The sequence below is a fragment of the Hesperophylax consimilis genome, chromosome 31 (genome assembly GCF_061612785.1).
Source record: "Hesperophylax consimilis isolate HC1 chromosome 31, BYU_Hcon_1.0, whole genome shotgun sequence".
NCBI lineage: Eukaryota > Metazoa > Arthropoda > Insecta > Trichoptera > Limnephilidae > Hesperophylax > Hesperophylax consimilis.
Genome location: NC_142866.1, coordinates 8,006,131 through 8,021,114, shown reverse-complemented (window position 1 = coordinate 8,021,114; position 14,984 = coordinate 8,006,131).

Sequence of the window (14,984 nt, the reverse complement as noted above, 5' to 3'; positions counted from 1 at the left end):
GATGTTACTTCTATATTGCCAAATATTCAATCTTAAAGTTACAACAATAGTGTCTCGTTTATTTTCAAAGTTCAATTTTGTCCTTCTATAAAAATATGTATAATTTATGAAAAAGTATGATTTCCTTTGACGTCTAAATCTCAAAACTTGTTTTATGTGGCAAACAATTTTTTTTTGGCAATATGGTATTAATAATGCAATATAAAACCGCTGCAATAAATATCATGAAATATGTATATTACCACAGTAATTTTACCTCATTTACTTCATAGGTAGATTTAACATCTTTTTCGTACGAGAGAAAACCGTTACCAACTTAATTAAAAGAAGGAGCATTTAATGTCTCTGTTACGAAGGAAGCTGCACCACCACCTGCCGAAGGCAAAAGGTTTTCTTCAGTACTACGCCTGGTTACGGTAAATTATTGGACGGGCTATGTAGGCACCTTCCTGCAGCTAGAAAGAAATTGGAGGGAAAGCTCTTACTGACCAAATGAATAGTTTAGTTTCTGACTGAATAGATTACATTAACATTTATTATGCCAAGTGATGACGATGCTTTGGACTATTATATTAAGTGGAATGGGGTGGTGGGGAGGGTGGGCGTGCTTGCTTAGGAGGGACCGCATGCCACTGCCCCATTGGAAAATGTGGTCGAGAAGTTTGTCGCCTCTCTGGTATCACTCCATTGAAGATGATGTCGATTCGTACAATCAGTCACACTGCGGAATACTTTCCAGTTATGTAAACACCTTGCAGGAATAAAGTACTTGCCTGTATGGGAAATAATTTCCAAGCTGATTGGATAGATAGATTGAATAATAGAAATATTTGCATCCACGTGAGGCCTGTCGATGTTTGAGCCAATGCATTATAGTGCGGAGCTGCACGCCCTATCTCGCACTGCCGAACTGGAAGACTCTACATGACCTGGCATGAGCATGTCATCGTATACTGGTATTACCAACGAAACACACCAGACCGCTTTCCATCCGCTATGATTTCCAGTGACAGAACTAAGCTTATCTTTAGTACGTTTATACGGGTATTCGAGCACGTTCTTGACCAACCAGCGATTAACCATCGATTCCTGAGTATATTTGAAATATAAACTGTACATATAATTTTGCTGTGCGATTACACTTTTTTTCAATTAAAAACAAAAAATACATATATTTTTCCATAACACGTCGGCACTGGGTACAACCCAGCCCACCATGTGATATGCGCTCCGTCTCGTTCCAGCAACACCGTGCAGACGAGACAGGGCGCTTTTAAAGTGATCCGTTGCGTTGTGCGGCAGTGTTTTCAGTGTCGGCGTGTGGTTGATTATTTTTGTTTTTGTTTGAAAAAAATAAAATCGGACAGCAAAATAATGTCAGAATTTTAACTCCAAATATACTCATAAATCTCTGATTAAATTTTGTGGGGTACATGCTGATACACCTGCACCAGTACAACTCTAATGGAACTGCCGAAAAACTGCCGTATCTTTTAGCATAATATTATTATAATATTGAAAGCAACCCAGCAATTTAAATTAGTTGGTATTGTAAGTTAGCACTGTAAAAAATGAATATATTTAGTGGTAAATAAGTTAAAGAAATACGTATCGTTTCTCTTCAGTAGGTCATTGCTCAGCGACAGTTACTTCCACCTTTTCCATTGCCTCTAGCCGACTTCCCTTCCGTCACTTAGATGAAGAAGTATTCTGGTGAAATGTCAACCCACAGCAACTTAACTCTTAGCTGAGATGTTCCTTGATTATGTATTTAATTATATAAGCACTTCGTTTTTAACCACGAATTTATTCACCTATCGGTTTAGCTTGGTACAAAGCTTCATCAGGGTAAAAATTTAAGCTAAAATATTTACTCTGATGAAACTTGGGTCATGTTAAACTGGTTGGTGGATAAATTTAAATAAAGTGCCTAGTAACAATATCTGTATAATAGACATAAATATAATAGAGCCTACCACCTAGCCATTCTATTAGCAGTTTCCTCTAGTTTACTATCTTATGGTAAGTATAAACATGAGAAAAAACGCGCAAGCCGAACCACGAATTACGGGAAAGTAACGAAGCAACCGCAAGCGGAGTTTCGTGCCATTTGCTATTGCTTCGTTCCTTTCACATATGTGGTGGTTCAGTTTGACAGTTCAGCTTGCATGTTTATATTTCACCCTTACATTTTAAATTCGTAAGTGAGTAGTTTCTTTGTTAAAATTATATTATTTGTATAATTTCAATATTTATGACATTATTCAATCAATTTAAAATATAACTCCTTTTAAACTTAACTTAACTTAATTCTACTAAATTATAATCTTACTTACATCGATAAATTGGTATACTTTATCCCCTGCGTTCCGCCTTTAATGTTTTCTATTAAACATTACTTAATTTTAACTTCACCAATTCACCCCTGTTCGTCTTAAACTTCTAAATTCTACCGGTCAGTGGCTAAGTTGGCCTCGCGTCTTAAATGTTTTCTATGAAACTTTACTTAATTTTAACTTAATAATTCACCCCTCTTCGTCTTAAACTTTTAATTCGACCGGTCAGTGGCTAAGTTGACATCGCGTCTGTGTCCCACCCAGGCGTCGTGAGTTCAATTCCTCGGCTGGCTAAGTCCTCCACCTTGACACAATCAACATTTTCCGCTTACTGTGGCGGTAGTAGAAGATTTTCAAATTATTGTCATGTTTTCCGTAACCTTGGAATGTTTGTATTTCTCTAAACCAAATAAGAATCTTCGATTTATTGATCACTTAACGACATATTGTTTGTATTTTACTTCAAACCCTCTGTCCAATTTACTTTAAATTCTTTCTTCTCTGTCTTTAACTTCACAAATTCCTCATTAATCTCAATATGCTTTAAACTTACTCCATTTTGGCAAAGTTGTGAGTTTTGCTATAATCTTTCTTTCTAAATTTAACACTATTTCATTCACGCTTCTCCGAAAACTACTTAAAAAAACAGATGATTTTCAATCAAATAATAATACTATAACTAAATCAGCAGAATTAACCCCATAAAATTAGGATGGGTTGTTTCATAGAATTTGAACAATTCATAAAATTTCAACGTTCATTTGCGAGATCTGTGATTTTCCTATTCAAGTTCTGTTATTATATAAATATAGGCCAGTTACTTGACATAACTGAAATATTAACAGAACTTGAAAAGAACTTTCACAGAACTAGAAAATTAACTTTGAAATTTGAAGAATTGTTCAAATCGTATGAAACAACCCATCCTTAATGTTTTTTTTTGTACTTTTTCCATTTACTAATTATTTATGTGTCTTACTATAACTCCCACTTTGCTAAACTTCCCTTGACAAATTTTTCACAACATTTTCATTCTTAAATTTCACATTCACCCATTTCCCATTATCTCTGTAGTTTGTTTTAATTAATCCCAATTTAAAAAAAATTGAATACCGCTTGAGAGTCCCACCTGTTTTCAACCTTCTGGAGCCAGTGAAACTATGGCATCCCCAATTGGGGTATGTTTTGGTGTAGTGGGGAGGGAAACGTGATGGGACGAGGAAGGTGGGGAAGTACCTGACTATTCAGATCTGGTCACCAAACACGGCTAATGCCATTTCCGGCAATTATTCTATTCTGAATGGTGGTCTTTCACCGGAGCGATACTGATACTGTATCTTCGAATATCTCGACCACGGAGGCCGTAGAGATCTGCCTTTTTTTCGTATTTTATTTCTTTTCAAATATACCTGATGTCATATCCTACACAACTCAACTCAACTCAACTCAACTTCTTCCGATTTAGTCGATGATCTTACCTTCTCGTGTTTAATGAAGTATATCCATTTACCACATTTCTCTTTTCAGCTATTTCCTATTCCAAGTACCTTCAGCACTATTTTATCTTAAAAGTTATTTCTTTGCTCCCACTTCTCTTAACCCTATTAATATTAAGACCAAGACATTCATCCAACGGGTCGGTAAAGAAAAGACAAAAACCGTGTGCGGTATACTGATAGCCCACCGATTCATATATTTGTATTAGTTTTTGTTCTTCTAATTATCGTTTTTACCAATAACATTTATTTTTAAATATTCTTGAGAAATTTAAATTTAGGCACTTCATAATATAACAAAAATTCCACAACCTCGTTGTCTCTTGGTGACTGATTTGATTCACAGTCGTTTGTTATTGTCCATTTATATTGGCTATTCGGCCATCTTCTCAGATGTTTGTCAAATTATAATTTATATTAATATATCGAATTACTTGTTACAATAGTACGCTTATAATAGTACCCGTGAGTCAATTTGACAATGAGTCATTGCAATAACAACAGTTTACTGGGCTACCAGCTACAAAATTATTAGATATCTGCCGTGTGCAGAGATCATGCAGCATTCATCGCGCAACATTTCCCGCATCCTTAGAGCACTCGGTTAATTTCGATCCTTTACCGACCCATGAGATGACAGCCTAAATCGGAGGACTCGATAATTGTTGTAGATTCCCAAATAAGCGTTTTAATAAATTCTGTTCCCTTTATTTCCTTTTTCTGTCCAAACCCCATTTTAAGAATCGGCTTACTTAAACTTCATCAATGTTTGTTTTTAAATTCTCTTGTTCTTTTTTTGTTTTCTGATATTCCCTTTTCATATTAATTTCTTCTTCAACTGAACTTTGTCTCTTCTTCTTAACACTAGTAGGTACTAAGACTCACTCATTAATAGGTATGAGTAGGAATAACGTTTATTATGCAACCCGATCGGCCTATAGTAGTGTAATAAATAATTATTAAGTCAATGTCGTAGCAAATTAGATGATTTAAGAATAATTCGCAGTCCGCCGTAACAAGATTTTCTAGAAATATTCAACTATTATGAGGTTCTTATCAATGTTTTTCTTTGAAATCCAACATATTCATTGAAAAACTAATTCTTTCAGATTTAGGACGGGTTGTTTCGGAGAATTTGAATAATTCATCAAATTTCAACGTTCATTTTCGGGTTCTGTGAAAGACTTATTCAAGTTCTTTTTTATATCATTGTAGGCTAGTTGCTTGACAAAACTGAAATAAAAACAGAACTTGAAAAAATCTTTCATAGAAATTGAAAATGAACGTTGAAATTTGATGAATTGTTCAGATTCTCCGAAACAACCCGTCCTTAGAGTTTCTTGTGTTAATGATCCGTTGGTTATTATCATCTACTTCAAATGTTTATTAGTATCTACCTAAGAATACAGAGGGAAATATAATATACCAAATTTAAGTATATATTTTTAAATATAATATTCGTAGTGTCTAAGCTGCTAAGTTAAATTAGAATAATTAAATATTAGGAACCCACTGTTAAATATTCAAAATTGGTTAATTCAGTTTCTGATTTAATTTCAATTCCCCAAAAGGCGCGCCGCTAGGGAAGCGACCATATGTGATCTTACGGATTTAGCTTTTTCCGCCGACAACTGTTCCACAGCATTGCTAACCTTTTGATCAAAATCCCAACACGCGCCTTTTTTTTATTACTATTTCTTCTTTTAATTGTCCCCAATTCGTTTCACCTAATCCTCACGAACCCATTTTAAATCAATGATATCCCGATTTTTTGCTGTCTGCAAAATTTACCTTCAATCTAAATTTTACGTTGGTATTTTTTTCTGTAGTTGGGTGTATAATATTTTAGTAAAATATTGATTCTTAATAATAATAAAGTTATTTGATTTCTGACTCGATTATCGTATCGGTTGAGTTAGGTTAATTTTCTTTTATTTTCAAAATTAACCTTGTTAGTCTTGTTACTAACCTTTTCCTCCTTGGGGGTGTTGGGAAATAATTGCCCACCCTCCCGTTTTGCTGATTTTTGAGTGGGTCGTAAAAAGCGACTGATTGAAACAATCAGTAAAGACCCGCTTTCACCCAATCCCTTTAGTGAGTTATTTTGTTTTTATTTTGTCTTCCTTCCTTCATTCATCACATCATTTTGAGAATAAAATTTAGCCAGTAATTGAATTTAACTTTACTTTTAGATCAGTTTAGCATAGTTTTTTAGACAATACATAAGTTTGGTTATTTACCATTTCAGAAAATCTAACAATTTGCAGTTTTACGTAGGTTGTTGTTGGATAATGTTTTTATTGTCACCGTTTCCATGCTTTCCTTTAAGTTTCTCAATCTCTCCTGTTTCATTTCACAATCCAAAACTTTACATTTCTTACCCTTATTTTTTCATAGAGGATTCTTTTCCCCTTTTGGTATCTTTTTTAACATACTTTCTATTTTCTTGAAATCTTGATGTCTTGTTTAACATACTTTCTATTTTCTTGGAATCTTGATATCTTGTTTAACATACTTTCTATTTTCTTGGAATCTTGATTTCTTGTTCAACATACTTTCTATTTTCTTGGAATCTTGATATCTTGTTTAACATACTCTCTATTTTCTTGGAATCTTGATGTCTTGTTTAACATGCTTTCTATTTTCTTGGAATCTTGATATCTTGTTTCACATACTTTCTATTTTCTTGGAATCTTGATATCTTGTTTAACATACTTTCTATTTTCTTGTAAATTTACCCCTTTTCTTTCTTTCTTTATATTATCCATCTTTTGTATTCCCGTATTTACTTTTCTCTTCCCCGTACAAAGGTTGAGTCTATTGCGTCTCTCTAATAATAATATGAATATTGTTAACTTTTTTTCATTGTTATTTTCTGTATAAAACTATGCACTACCATAGCCAGTAAAATGATTTAATAATTGATATTTTATGATACAAGCAAATTAAATTATTTTTTTTACGTTTCGGGCATGATAAGCTTAGATAATAATAATTAACTGTACAATTATAAATTTAATCCCTTTCTAAAATCTGAGTGAAATTCCATTTTATTTTAATTTTATCCAAGTTTTTGTTTTGAATATGTGTGTAACTTTGTTCAAATTTGTATTACGTTACATAGATTTTAGAAAAGGGTGTGTTATTAAGCAATTTACTTTATCAATGCAATATTTGGAAATCTTATGACACAAACTTCTATGAATCTGATAGTATTATTGTCCCAGCGTCTGGACGGTGTAGGCCCTCTGATTGGTCAAATTTAAATTGTCTGTTTCGGGTAACTTGAATATTAAGACACAATTCCATACTAAAATAGGATCGCCTCATAATAATACGAGATTTCTTCATAAGCATCGTTTCTGCTCATATAATTTTTGGATAATATCGAAGAAAATATGTTTTAGAAAGTTCATAATCCATTGGATTAATTACATTACAATGAAAATTCTCCACAGTTACGTGATTATGTTTGACGTTTATAAAAATTCACGCGTTTCTTCAAGATGGCCGACAGAGCGCACCTCTGGCGGTTTAAAAACGAACCAAATGCCTGGCGCGAATATTTAAATATGCAGCTAACAATACTTGACTACTTACCATTAACAAGCGTTTTATAAGAAGATTTCTTCTGGAAGCTTATCACTTTGTAATGGCATTTATCATTATTTTTTTTTATATATTTTTTTCTTATTAATTATATCTGATTTTATATTGGCATGTTTTCTAATTTCTAAAATTGCAAAATGATTTATTTGCGATGCTTTATATCCTGAGTGAAGTATTTTAAGACCTGAATTTTTATCGAAAGTGTGATCATTATTTAAAAGATTATTTGCAAACTCAGATTCACTATTTCCATTTATAGCCCTGCGATATTCTTTAGTTCTGACTTCAAAGTTTCTATTGGTTCTACCTTTGTAAAAGAAATTACAATCATCTCAATTGAGTTTTTAAACTCCTGTTTTTTTTGTTTGAATTTTGCTATCATTATTATTAAGAATATATTTCTTCATTGTTATTAGTGTAAAACGCCAGTTGAATGGTACCAGGATTGTTTATATATATATAATTTTAGAAGTATCGTTATCCACAAACAGAATTCTACGCCATTGTTTATTTCTATCTTTAGAAAGACCGTTTGAAGAGAATGTGTTTAATTTTTTTATTTAGTATTTCAACTATCAATTTATTAGAATAACCGTTATTAAATGCTATTTGTCTTATGAATATATTGTTTTATGGTTATATGCTATTTTTTTTTTCAGGTCTTAAAATACTTCACGATAAATAATTTTGAAATTTTTGAAATGAGGAAACATATTAATATAAAAGCAGATATAATTAACAAGAATTTTTTTATAAACTCTCTTTTAAATATTTTCCCACTCAACTGGTCTTTCCCGTCTAACGATATTGTAATTCCTAATTATTATAAACCCAGCCTACTCTTACTCCTCCCCCCTCCTTCCACTTCTTCTTTCTGAATTGCAATCTATATTTAATTTTTGACTTCGGTGTATACACAATAAAATGTAAACATTATATTTATTTATTTATTGGACAATTTGCATAGCGCCGCTTTTGTGAGATATCACCTCAGGGGCGCTATATTGTAATAATCTACCTTTATATATAGATTTTTACTCTCCTGATGAAGGTGTATATATAATCTAGCTTTAAACTTTATTAGATACAGTAACAGTTGTAGGTAAAGAATTACCACCAGTTGGAGTAAAATTAACACCTTTTAATTAAACCGACTGCTAATGTCACCGCACAATTACCCTCCTTTTATTCATAAACACGGGTACAATTAATCAATATGTAATAATCTATTATTTAAGTCAACTTTGTTAAAACTATCTTTAATTGTGACAAACTAAACGATATTGATTCAACTTATAGACATTGACGGTTGTAACACATATTTAAGCACTGCAAGTCTCCTATGAGCTAATTATATTAGGTACGATAACAGTTAATATCAGTTGTAGACATGTAGTCAATAATAGTGTTTCATTTGAAATAATCCATCACAAATACGTAAAATTTCATTTATTCAAACAACTGTCATTCTTATTATGCGTAAATTTAGAATGTTATTATTAATTAACTCCTTCCTGTTCCGTGTTTTAACAATATATATACTCACCCTCTCTCTGTGAATGTTCTAATATCTATCTATTAAATGTAACTGTTGTTAATATCACTTAAAATGGGCGAACCCCAAGGAAGAGCCGCCCGCAGGGCCTAGCAGAAAAAAACCCGCGGAGCGGGTTTTTAACTGCTAGTTATATATATTCGTATAAATTATTAGATGTCGTTTAACATATAAATTTTTATGATATTTGTTTTAGAAATTTCTGATAGTATAATTTATTTAAAAAAAGTTTTTTTTGATTTGATAAATGTGTCCTTGTATTTGTGGTTCCCACCGTTCAGTATGTTGGTTTGGCGTATGAGGGCTAGTTCCCACTACGCCTCAGTAGACTCAGTGGTTGAGACCGCCTTTCCTTTTAGTCTGCTTTCCTCCATTGTGCTGATGATAGGCTAAATGTGTGCATATCATTCTGAATAACTTCTGTGATTATACCTCACAACTCGCCGTTGGACTCTTTGTGTCTTGGATAACCTCCAGGTACTCTTCACGCTGACCTGTATTTATTGTGGTTTTTTAAACACCGTAAGCTTGGGACTTAACGCCCCTCGTTGGAGAGGATAATTTCTTCCTTGACTTATGTTGTGGGCCGGAAGACAGCTTTGCAGTGACACAATTAGTGATCTTCTTAATGGAAATGTTTCCTTTTAAATATCTTTGGATTTCTTTCCTGGAATGTTTCCCCCTGACAATGATTCGCTGTAAAACGTTGCGAATTGTTTTCTTGGAAATATTTCTTACGAATGTTTTTCTGGAAATATTTAGTTTACTTCGAGAATTTTCTTTGTGTATGTTTATGCGGGGAATTTTTCGCTGGGAAGGTTTCCGTGAAGAACGGTTTGAATAACGACCGATTGCGGTGTCTAAAATACTATTAAAGGATGAGAACATAGTGTTCATCTAATGGCGTTGTTTTTATTCCAGTCCCTTTTGTCGATATGCATACAATACGCCTCTTAACTATACGACTAGTTCATCGCCTATGGACGAGTAGGCTGCAGTCTGGATAGCGTTCATTCAAATTATGAAGGATGATCGAAGTAAGCAACATTAGTTATTTACGATTCTAACGATGTCTAGCCTATCCGAGAGTAAATCGTTTAATAGGTACCCAAATGTAATACGCACCTTATAAGTTGTTTGTTGGTTCTCACCTCCATTAGTTTGTAAGGCAGATGTTGTAATAATGTAATACTAAGAACTCAAACGCGAGCGGGGCTGTGTATTGTTTAATTCACTTGTGCGAGTCGAGCTTTACCTCCACAATAAATTAGGCTTGTCATTTGGTCTCTTATTCCAAGAGACCCTCCGCCTTATCGCCTTTCAAGTTTCGCAAATCAAAAAGGTCTTCCAACCGCAGAACGTTATTTAGATGTATTTTCGATTTAAATGTGTCCTAAATTGGCACAATAATAAATAATATAATAGACGATCCCTTGTCACATAACATCGGGATTTCTTTCGCTCATAGTTAAATAGCAAATAATATTTAAGAAGCAGTTTCATAAAAACGCAATTTAAAGAGCTCTGTATTAACGAATACATCTCGAAAGTAATAATAATTCATCATTTGAAAATGAATTGTTCCTACCTGAACCTTAATCATTCGAATATAAGAAGCAATGTTACTAATAAGTATATTCTATGCAAGATGTAGGTAATGTAGAAATAGGGTATAATTATTTTAAAAGTGTAACGAAGAAATAAAGTACTACTATAGGCTAGCGGCGGGGGCTGTTGTTGGCTGTGTGTGCCCGTCTCCTCAGTTCCTTATTATCCTTAATAACCCCCTTCCATCTTTTGTTCGATTGCACCAAACAACCATTCAAAGGTGCGGGATGACTTCTTCACTTATCTTCATTTTCTTATAAATTATTTTTTTTTTTTTACTTTTTTCTAATTGGTTTATATTCCCCTCTATCGAAGTCGTCTAAATTTTAACAAAAAATGATAAATTGTGAGTATTTCAAACGTATTTTAATTAATATAAATATAGATTGTTAATATTTCAATATAGCTTTTCTCTTTGAGTAGAAGATGTTAATGTTTACTGCCATGCTTTAGTGAAAAAAAAACTTTTTAAAAATGTTAAAAAAAAATTAAATAATAAACCAAAAAAGCTAAGAAGATATATGATCATATAATGCGTAGAATAAGGTTTGCTAAAAAATACTTGTATTAGCATTGACATTTGTAACATCTCAAATCACAAGTCAGACAGAACTCAGGTAAAAAAAGTAGAAATGGGATACTCATTCAGCCATTTAGGCTCAAGTAATCCTTTAGTACATTTTTTCTTCTGTATTCTATATTCATATATTAAGTCAGTGTTGTTCGTTCGCAGTACGCACCTGTTTCCTATAGATTTTCTATTCTATTGTAATTACATTAAATATATGAATATATTTTCACTGTTCAAGGAAACTGGAGGATATTAGAATCATTGGAATATCTAGCTTTTCCTTTACAATGTAAAATCACGAGGAGGGACCCGTCTGGTCCTTTGTCGGGTTTTGAGCAAGTGGTTGGGATCCTCCACTTTCCTTTCAGTGTTTTTCTTCTTAAAAAAATATTAATTTATTAGAACACACAATGTTTAAATCTTTAAATCCCACAATTCATCTATCGCAAGCCCATATTATCTTGTCTTGATTTATCTGCACCGATATTGTTATGACTTTAACTTTGCCCCGTGTTTAAAACTTGTAACACATCTTACCAAATTTAACCTTACCTTATTACCCCTAATCCAAGTCATGAAGTACCTTCCTTACTTTCTCCAATAATTACCCCTAATCCAAGTTCTGATGAGCTTCCTAACTTTCCCCAATAATTACCCCTAATCCAAGTTCTGATGACCTTCCTAACTTTCCCCAATAATTACCCCTAATCCAAGTTCTGATGACCTTCCTAACTTTCCCCAATAATTACCCCTAATCCAAGTCCTAACATACCTTCCTTACTTTCCCCAATAATTCACCGGAGCTTATAATTATGTCATTAGAAATCAATAAAAAAATCTTAAATGTTAACATTTAAGGCTCTGAACGGGCCATTAAACCTTCATGTGCGTCACTGTTTGTGTCTTGTTTGAGTGTTGTACCTTAACATTAAGGAAGTAATTAAGTAACTTGAAGATTGCAACTTAAAGTATTTAATAATATCAGTACTTATCCTAAACAAACATTAGATTCATATTTTACTTTTATCTATAAACATGTTTTTTTTTTATTGACCATATTCTATTTCAATTATAATATTTTTTTGTTTACTTTGATTGTAACTATTATGAAAATTATCTACTTGAAATACATTTAAATTATAAAATACTTAAAAAAAATTATCTATTTTAAGGTTTTGTTAATAGTATCATGATAAGTTTTTAAAAGACCTAAATTCATTATAATATTCTTTTCGAAATGTTAGTATAAATATTACTTCGAAAAATTCCTATTTGAATTTTTATAATTAATTAGGCATTAAATGTTGTGGTTGTGTGTTTTCTCGATTTTGTACTCCTAGTCACAATTTCTAATACTATGACCATTGACATTAATATTAATCAAAATAAACAATAATATCCACATTTCACTTCGTGCAGTTATTTGTGATTGGTACATTTATTAAATTCGTTGTCTTTTGATTATAACCCATATTTATTTTGATTTTATCATAAACATTGTATAACTTTTGAATTAAGTTAATCTGTTGACCATTTCTGTTAGTTTAATTATTTAGTGAAATGCACCTGTGATTAACCTGTTCATTGTATTATCTTAACTTTTAATTCGCCAATTCCTAATTTATTTATTCAGTTTAATTTTCCTCGATTACCAATAAATTAATCATTTAATAACTATTTTAATAGATTTTACCATTAATTAAAAAAATATTTATATTTGCGGATTTGTCATTTTTCCTTTGAATCTAAATTGTTTTAGGTGTTTGTTTAATATCAACATCACTATACATACTGAATACTTGTATTTGAAATGTATGTACGTATTTGTTATTTATCCTTGAATCCAAATGATTTTTATTTATTTATAATATCTGCACTACTATGCAAAATTAATAAATGTATTTGATGTGTACTTACTTACTTGAATTTGCATTTAATCCAAATTTACATAACCATCCATTCCTTACCTGAAATAAAACAATTTTTTATTCAAATCGAGCTGGCAAGAAAGACAATAACAGGTGTTATGGTACAGTAATTAATAACAATATATTCTGGATTCAGATGTTGTGGGTTCGATTTCCACGCATAAAGAATGATTTGTTGTGACATAAAGCATGATTACAAGACACGTAACAAAGCTTGGCTTAAATATATCAAAAATAATACACGAAAAATATAAGTAATAAAAATAACAGATGTCCTAAGAAATGGGAAAAATGCATAATGGATCCGAAGGTTGTGGGTTCGATTCCTGCCTTAAAACATGTTTAAATTGTTGGTATAAAATCTGGTTACAAGAAACACAAAGCCTTGCTCAACTCTAATTTTCTAAAAAAAGACACATATATATATAACAGATGGAAAAGGGCATTTTGAAGCTATACACTCCTTCTTAACAAATGTAAGTAGGGCTTTAAAAGATGAACCAAATTGAAGTGGAAATCGACAGCAGGAAGTGACATACAAATGGTACTGGATTAAAAGGTTTGTACTAGGCGGATTAATTTCCATATAAAAGTAAGTATTTTCTCTCGAAGTGGTTTAGCTTAGACTAGAAGATTTATTACAGTGTTAGAAACAGTTTCTTCAGATTTATCAGGAAGTTGCTTAATAATAATAAAAAAAACTAAAACTCCTTTTAATTTCACACATTCTTAAACTTGACCAATATTCAAACCCTGAAAAAAAGTTTATAATTAAAGCTGTCTCTTTGCACGCATACCATGACCCAAATTTCAATAAATGAATTTCTGAGGGCGCGGGTAAATTATATTTTATTTAGTTATTTCACAATTCAATCATTTAAACTAATATTAGGTATCATCCTGGTGTAAGACCACCATTCAGAAATGAAACGTTGCCTGACATGGCTTTAGCCATGTTTGGTGACAACATCTGTATATCCAGCTACTTCCCCACCATTCTCTTTCCAATCTCTTTCCCCTCCCCACTTCCTCCAGCCTCACAACATAACCCACTTTTGGATGCCATATTCTCACTTGCTCCAGATGGTTGAGAGAAGTTGCGACTCTTGTTTGGTATTCACATAAAAAAACAAACTTTGTAGAGATTTTCTGACCCGAAAAAATAGCCACCTCTACCTAATTAAATTTGAATCAAAATGCCAAGTTATAAAACTATCTTGTTTCAACATAAATGTTAGGTGATGGGTTATATGGGCGGAGAATCCATCGGACAGGGGTTCGGGTGATTGCCCACCAGCTGCGTGGGAGGTGATATATTCATATGTCCACTTCTGGACACACTGATCTCTAAATTCCTACCCAACCTTCATACTTTTTTACTTTCCCAGAACTTCATCTCCATCATTTACTTAAAAAGACCTACCCACACAGCATTCCAAAAGATGACATAGGCCATTAGGAAAATTATTTTCCTCAGGACCTTCTGAGTGGGGTTAATGTAAAAAAAATGGGATATAAACAATACACATTGTACATAATATTAAATAAAAATAGGAATATGTTCACAATCGTTAGAGCCGTTTGAAAAATTTCAAAATTGTTGAAATAATTTTTAATTAATTACTTATTACTCCCAGTTTTCTGACACACTCTTCAGAATTTTGCTTGGAAAAATAACCTTTCATTATTTAAGGCACTTAGAAACAGTTAATATTTGCGCAGTAAATAAATTCATGTCATGTCTTTTCTAGACATTGCTAAATAGTTTTCATTTTTTTTTTTATGTTAACTCCACACAGGAGGCCCTGAAGAAAATAATTTCCCTCAGGGCCTATGTCATCTTTGGGGTTGCTGTGTGGAGGGTCTTTTTGTGGAGAGGAA